Source organism: Hyperolius riggenbachi, chromosome 10 (assembly GCF_040937935.1).
Source record: "Hyperolius riggenbachi isolate aHypRig1 chromosome 10, aHypRig1.pri, whole genome shotgun sequence".
NCBI lineage: Eukaryota > Metazoa > Chordata > Amphibia > Anura > Hyperoliidae > Hyperolius > Hyperolius riggenbachi.
In genome coordinates, this window is record NC_090655.1 from 194,313,282 (window position 1) to 194,320,402 (window position 7,121).

Genomic DNA, 7,121 nt, shown 5'->3' on the forward strand with positions numbered 1-7,121 from the left:
GGTAAATTTGTACAACCAAGATTGTATGGTGTGTGTTGAGCTTAAGAGATGAATATAACTAAAGATTTTATACTTACCCAGGGCTTCCTCTAGCCCCATAAGCACGGATGCGTCCCTTGCCGTCCTCCTGCGGTCTCCGGTTCAGCCACAATCAGCCTCGGTAACTGGCTCAGTTGTATCAGTCTCTGTCTACTGCGCATGCGCAGTAGCTCCGCGCATGTGCAGGAGACCTAGTCTGGACGCGACAGAGCCTGTTACCAGGGCTGAACGGGAGACCGCAGGAGGACGGCGAGGGACGCATCCGTGCTTATGGGGCTGGAGGAAGCCCTGGGTAAGTAGAAAATCTTTAGTTATATTCATCTCTGAGTCTCTTTAAATCCCTCTAAAAACACTGGTCAATTTAGCTGTGAACATATTTTATAAAACTCAACTTTTAGTAAACTTGCCACTTCTCTCAGTAAATTTAAAGAAAATATGCAATACATATTGAACTCATTTCACTCTATAGATGTGCTTACTTTAGTATTAGCAGTAAGATATGTGTAGCTGTGTAATTTAACAGCTACCGATTTTTGATCGTTAAGTAATCAGTTATTTGAGTAACTGCCCCACTATCAGTTTTTGTAAGCTCAAGAGAACAAGAATGATCCCTGGCCCTTTATCACTAGCGGCGATTGCGATGCTGAATCGCAAATCGCTAGTGATTTTTAAATCGCTACGGTTTGAAATTTAACATAGGAATCGCGGTGGGTAATTTCCACTACCGCGGTTCGTTTTTTACTCAAGCGCGATCGCGCCGCGGAGCTATTTTTTTTTTTTTTTTGCCACGATTTTGCTATGCAGTGCATTGCATAGCAAAATCGCAATCGCTGAGAAATGTTAGGACTTTGCTGAATCGTAATCGCTAGCATTTAGCGTGAACGCTAGCGATTGCTAGTGGAAAAGAGCCATAGGGATACTTTAGTGACAGCACTTTGCTGATCACTGCTGTATAGTAATAAAAATAGAATATTTTTAGAACATTTTACCTGGAGTAAACATTCAGACGCAGAGTTCTGATATTTTCAATCTGCAAACTTGTTTAGATTCAACGACACAAGGTATTGTTGCCAAAGGATAGGCAATACAGCAAGGCAGCTAGTATTTTCAGGTGGAAGTCCTAATTTTCATCTTTATGGGTTTTTTTTTTAAATTCTTTTGTAAAAGGTTTCTTGAGCGTGATACTAAAATATATAATAATTTTTATGTGTAGTAAAGCTAAGAAATAAAACTTTAGAAGCAGAGACATAAGTCTAATATTATTTCCAGTACAGGAAGAATTAAGAAACTCCAGTTGTTATCTGTGCAAAAGAGCCATTGAGCTCCACAACTTTCAAAGTAGCAGAGAACTCTGTCTTCTGAAGCTTGTTCAACTGTCAGTCATTGTAATTTCTTTTTCTCTCCAGAGGACAAGTCAAAAGTTCACTGGCCTGCTCTGTAAAATCATTTTCAATGCTGAGTAGTGTGTAAACTGCAAATATAAGAGAATAATGCAATGTTATAAAAAACACAATATAACTGAAAATAAAAATATGAGAATATTTTCTTTGCTACTAATGTTCTAGTAATTCTCCGAACTACACAACCAATTCATTATATAATATTTTTTGGTTTTTAGACCCTAAAATCTAGAAATAAAAACATACCCCAGATAGATTCTGCAGCAGCCCCGTCCCATAGCGGATTGTTTGCTGCCACGCTTCCGTGTCCCCCTGTTGAGATGAAGAATGCTGCACGCTGGGAAGCAATGCCAAAAACTTGCACGCTTGCAGAAAAGCATTTGAGACGAGACGCTGGGCTGCCATGGGTGACTGATTCAGACATCCTTTTGAACTAGCCCTTATTCAATTTACCTTTTCTCCAAACTTTTCTCCTAGGTGATATTTTCATAAATGATCATACCTACCCAGAAAGAAAATACTCAGAATACATTTGATAGTACTTTTTCACCAACTTTTTGATACTTTTTCAGTTGCAGAGTGCTAAAAGTTATTTTTAACAGATGATGAAAAACTTCCAGACCAATTCTAGGACATTTACCTCTCCAGGTAAAACTAATAATCTGAGATTGCAGATGACAAGAAAATTACATTTATACAACAAAACCTTCCCATCTGCGGCCGAACCAGCCCCTCAGAGTGATTGGTATGACCAACACCAGCAGTTTTGTAGAAAAACTGGACCAAAAAAATGACAAACATACATAAACAAATATATTAACTTAGGGTGAATGGTCATCTTTACAGAGTTAATTTGACTAAATAAAGAATGTTCAAGTCATTCCAGGTACCCAGAAGTGTTCTCAGTTTTTTAAACATAGGATAATAAATTAATCTATAGAGATCCTCAAAATTTTGTGTGAGATACATGGCTAAATCTTCCAGTCTTGAGGGCTTCCAAGAAAAGCTCAATGCCTGTTTAAGGCCTGCATCTGAGTACTGGATAGACATTTGGGAATTGCTTCTGATTTAGTAGTATTACGATAATCTTAAAGGAGTCATCAAGCCACTCCTGTTACCCATAGTACTACTTACCCGGGGCTTCCTCCAGCCCCTGGCAGCCGCTATTTCCCTCCCCACAGCTCCGCTGGCCTCTGTTCCCTGATAGTGGGCAGGACGACCTCCAGGGGCATTGTCAGGGAACGGGGGCCAGCAAAGCGGCGGGGAGGGACATAGCAACTGCCAGGGGCTGGCGGATTCCCCGGGTAGTACTATGGGTAGCAGGAGTTGCTTGATGACTCCTTTAAATCATAAAGCTTGGCTAAATTCCTGCACGACCCCAAGCGATCTGGAAGGGACACATCCAGGGAAGAGAGGGAGCACAGTGTCGTATGCAAAAGGGGAACTAGTGATATCTTAATTTCCCACCTTTGTGTTCTGGATATCAGGAGAGGCCTGAACCCTAGAAGCAATGCACTTTGTGAACAGCAAAGGTGAGAGGACATCCCTTCCTAGTCCCAATTTTAATAGAAATTTCCTTGGATAAAATGCCCATTTTTGAAATGTTTTACTGACGGATTAGCATAGAGACTATAGACAGCATTTAGAAAATGATCTTTGGAGAGACATGCGTAGAGAGTGTCAGTTGATCCTGTTGAACACCTCCGTGTCCACTGAACAGGGCTGGTTCAAGTAACAGTTGGGCCCTAGGGCAAAATTAGCCTGGGGGCCCCCCAACAGACACCCCCCGACCAAAAAGTGCCATTAGAGGCCCTTTTTTGCAGCCCAATTTCCCTCCTGGGCCCCTAAGCTGGCTGCTGACCCTCCCCCAATCACCTCCTAACTTAACAGACTCTGCAGAGTCCCTGGGGAGCAACATTTAAGATGGCGGGGGGACACCTTGGGGGCCCCTACAGGCTCTGGGGCCCTGGGGCAACTGCCTATGTTTTCCTATGGTAGCTCCGGCCCTGCCACTGAAAGCAGTAGAGAAGGCGTCTGACTTAACCCCGCCCAATGGATCAAACCCAAATTTCGTCTGATGTCTGCGGTTTGTCTGCCCAGGATAAAACTGGCCTGACCTAAGTGGATAACTCTCTGTAGTATAGGGTTAAGCCAAATAGCCAATTAGCCAAAATGTCAAAAATTTTGAGGCCTAGATTTATTAGGGAAATAGAGCAATAATAACTCAATGCCCTGGGACATCACATCATTGCAGGCTTCTGCAAACTTTGAGCATAATGCTTTGGGAAATTTCTTGTAAAAGGCTGCAGTGGCGCCATCTAGTCCTTCAGAGGGCTGAAAAGTTTTAATGGCTAGGGCCACTTCTTCTGTCCATATGGGACTATTCAATGTACCCCTTTCTTCCAATGATAAACTATGGACATCCAATTAGTTAAATAGCTACGACCTTGGCGCGAGTGCTACTTTTATTTGTTACTGCACCATCATACAGCTTGGCATAATACTGTTTAAAATAACTAAGGAATGGTGGACTAGCTGGCCCTACAAATTAAAAATAAGTTAGAGCCTAGTTTGGGCCTGCTTTTGATTCAGTTTTTCAGCGAATAGGGAATCAGGTTTGTTGTTTTTTTAATAGAATACATGACCTAGGTAACATACAGATTTTCTGTCCTATGAGCTAGGAGGGACTTAAAGTTTTCTCTAAGGGCAGGTTTCAACGTCCATATGTTGACTCATTAAGCTTGCAGAATCCTGATTTTGGACTGCTAATCCAGTTGGTTAAACATGCCAAGATCAATGAATGTAATACAAAGAAGTGGGCACCCCATCGATTTCTGATTTTGTTAGCCAGTAGGACAGAAGTTAAAAGTTTAGCTTCCTGTAATGGGTGAGATGTGCTGAAATATGCTTAAAAAATATACACCAGGAGGAGGTGGCAGCGCTTCCCTAGACAGGCTGCATCTGATTGACCAACTGCATGGATGTTTTTTGTTAATAAGAGGTTAGGGTCTCTTCCAAGAGGATACCTCAACAAGGTGGAAGAATCTAGTACAGAACACTCTGCGTGCAAACTGTTCTTGGAAGCCAACATCCTCCATTTTGTTGCATGTTTTGAATGCAAGTTGTGTAACCTGCCTATGATTAGGCTCTGCACATCCATATAGTTGGTCAATCAGATTCAGTCTGTCTAGGGAAGCACTGCCACCTCCTCCTGCTGTATACAAATGTAAGTTTACTTATGGCTAGCGGCATCCATTTGTTATTTCAGTTTGCATTCTGTTTTAATCTGAGTTTAGTGCATAGTTTGCATCTGTTTTGAATACAAGGTGTGTATTTAGCCTCTAGGAGGCTCTGCACGCCTTTGTTGGTAGTCATTTCAGTTGCAGCCTGATTAGGAGTGCTGCCAATTTCTCCCTGTCCCTAAAAAAAAATGTGTAAACCATTTTATGGCCAGCTTCCCCAAAGTTCACACTATGTTTTTTGTTAATTAGAGGTTAGGGTCTCTTCCATGAGGATACCTCAACAAGTTGGAAGAGTCTAGTACGGAACACTCTTTAAGTTGTACGTTTCTGGATGTCAAGCTGATTTCATTTGTTATTTAAGTTTGCATTCCATTTTAATCTGAGTTTAGGGTTTAGTGCATAGTTTGCATCTGTTTTGAATACAAGGTGTGTATTTAGCCTCTAGGGAGCGGGGTGGCCAGATTAGGAGCACTGCCAATTTCTCTGTATTTAACAAATAGCCATTATTGGACGCAAATACTTGATTCCTCGTTTTAGACAAGACACTCTCCTTAGTAGATAATAGCATCCTAAAATAAAATCATGTGGCGGGTCATCATCTGTGGGCTTTGGGCGAAGCGCCATATGGACCCAATCCAATCAGTATTCCTCAGCAGACAGCTCATAAACTAGAAACTGCAACAAAGAGAGCATGCAGTCCTCCAGATTAGTGACCAATTAGGGAACAGATCTCAGACTCAAATTATTGTGACAATTTCAATTGTCATGATCCTCCTGTCTGTTTTTCATGGTGGCCAACTTAACGTAGCTCAGCAAAGTTAGTTTCAGCCTGGTGGCCATAGGCTTTAATGTGGACCTGAACTCTTACACAGGACAGAAGGAAAACATAGAGAAATACACCCTGTATGTATTTAAAGAGTTTAGCCTGTCTAATTTCCACTCATATGTGACTAATCACAACTGTAATTTCATCTCTCAGCTGTGTCAGCTAACTGCCTCGGCAGATCAGCTCATTTGTAAATGAGTATAAGGCGTGGTTTTCTATCCAGTGCATCCCCGACATCCCTTTAGATGTGCTGCAGCCACCAGGGGGAGCTCTTCTGTATAACAGTATACAGAGTTTCACATCTGAAGGGATACAGAAAAGCCTCATAAAAAGTCACCTTCCCATTCTCTGCTACAGTGAAGACCTGCCTTCCACCATGTCAGATCCAATCAGCTTGAGAAGCAGGGCTGAGTCGATCTCCCTATTGACTGCCTGACTCTCCCTATTGGCTGTCTGTCAATGTTATTGCATTGAGAGAGCATAGAGAGAGTGAGTTATTGGCTGGTAAGAGCTGGAGAAATATATTGAACACTTTTGCCCGTTTTACCGAATGTGTAAATCTTTGTGAATTGTAATTTCTTGAATTTTCTTGAGGCATTTACCACACAAGTTGGTAATTTACCTCAATAGTCAGTAATTCTAATGTTCAGTGCGTTAATTGGTTTAGTGAATTGGAATTTGGGGAGGTCATTGGTAAAATCAGCTGTTTTCAGCATGACCGGATGCGGTAATGCTTAGTGAATTGAGGCCAATGTAGGTTACAGAAACAAAGTCTTTGGTATAGTGTCACAAAATCCTGGAAAAACAAATCAAAAGTGATGATATAAACCACTGTACAAGAACTGTCCTTGTTTGATGATGAACGTCACAGATTCCATAGTGAAGACAGAACCAAAGACTATTGCGGAGAGGAAAAAAAAAATACAGTATAATATATGAACACATGCATATTTGACTGCCCATTGCCCAATGAAGTAGTACTCAAATAAAGAAAATTAGCAGTTCTTGGTAACATCACAGGTCACTTACAAAAGTCACACTGAATTGAATCTAAAGAGGCAAGACGAGTAATGTGATAAAGAAGAGAAAGGCCCTAAATCCAATGTGTGTAGAGTCGGGAGATATGGCAGCGTTGTTTCTCTATATCTTTAAAGGGATACTTAAGTCAAAAATAAAAAATGATTTTTACTCACCTGGGGCATCTCTCAGCCCCCTGAAGCTGTATGGTGCCCTCGCAGCCCCGCTCCGATCCTCCTGTCCCCGCCGGCGGCTACTTCCGGGTTCGACGACAGCCGCTGACAGGCCGGGAACGCGAGTGATTCCCTGCGTTCCCAGCCGCTATATCACCCTCTATGCTGCTATAGCATATAACATATACGCTATAGCAGCATAGAGGGTGATATAGCGGCTGGGAACGCGGAGAATCACTCGCGTTCCCAGCCTGTCAGCGGCTGTTGCCGAACCCAGAAGTAGCCGCCGGCGGGGACAGGAGGATCGGAGCGGGGCTGCGAGGGCACCATACAGCTTCAGGGGGCTGAGGGATGCCCCAGGTGAGTAAAAATCATTTTTTATTTTTGACTTAAGTATCCCTTTAACCTATTTTGGTTCCTGGAC

General features: G+C 42.3%; 1 protein-coding gene across 2 annotated transcripts in view; it reads right to left on the minus strand.

The window, feature by feature from the left end:
* The window catches only part of LOC137534139 (transmembrane protein 17A-like), a 50,316-nt gene extending 49,762 nt beyond the window's left edge, over positions 1-554 (minus strand). Inside the window, exon 1 of one of the 2 annotated variants that reach the window (XM_068255517.1) lies at positions 519-554. The gene's annotated coding sequence lies outside the window, so the exon portion shown is untranslated. The remainder of the gene's footprint in view (positions 1-518) is intronic. The other variant, XM_068255518.1, reaches the window with a different exon arrangement.
* Between the last annotated feature and the right edge of the window lie 6,567 nt (positions 555-7,121).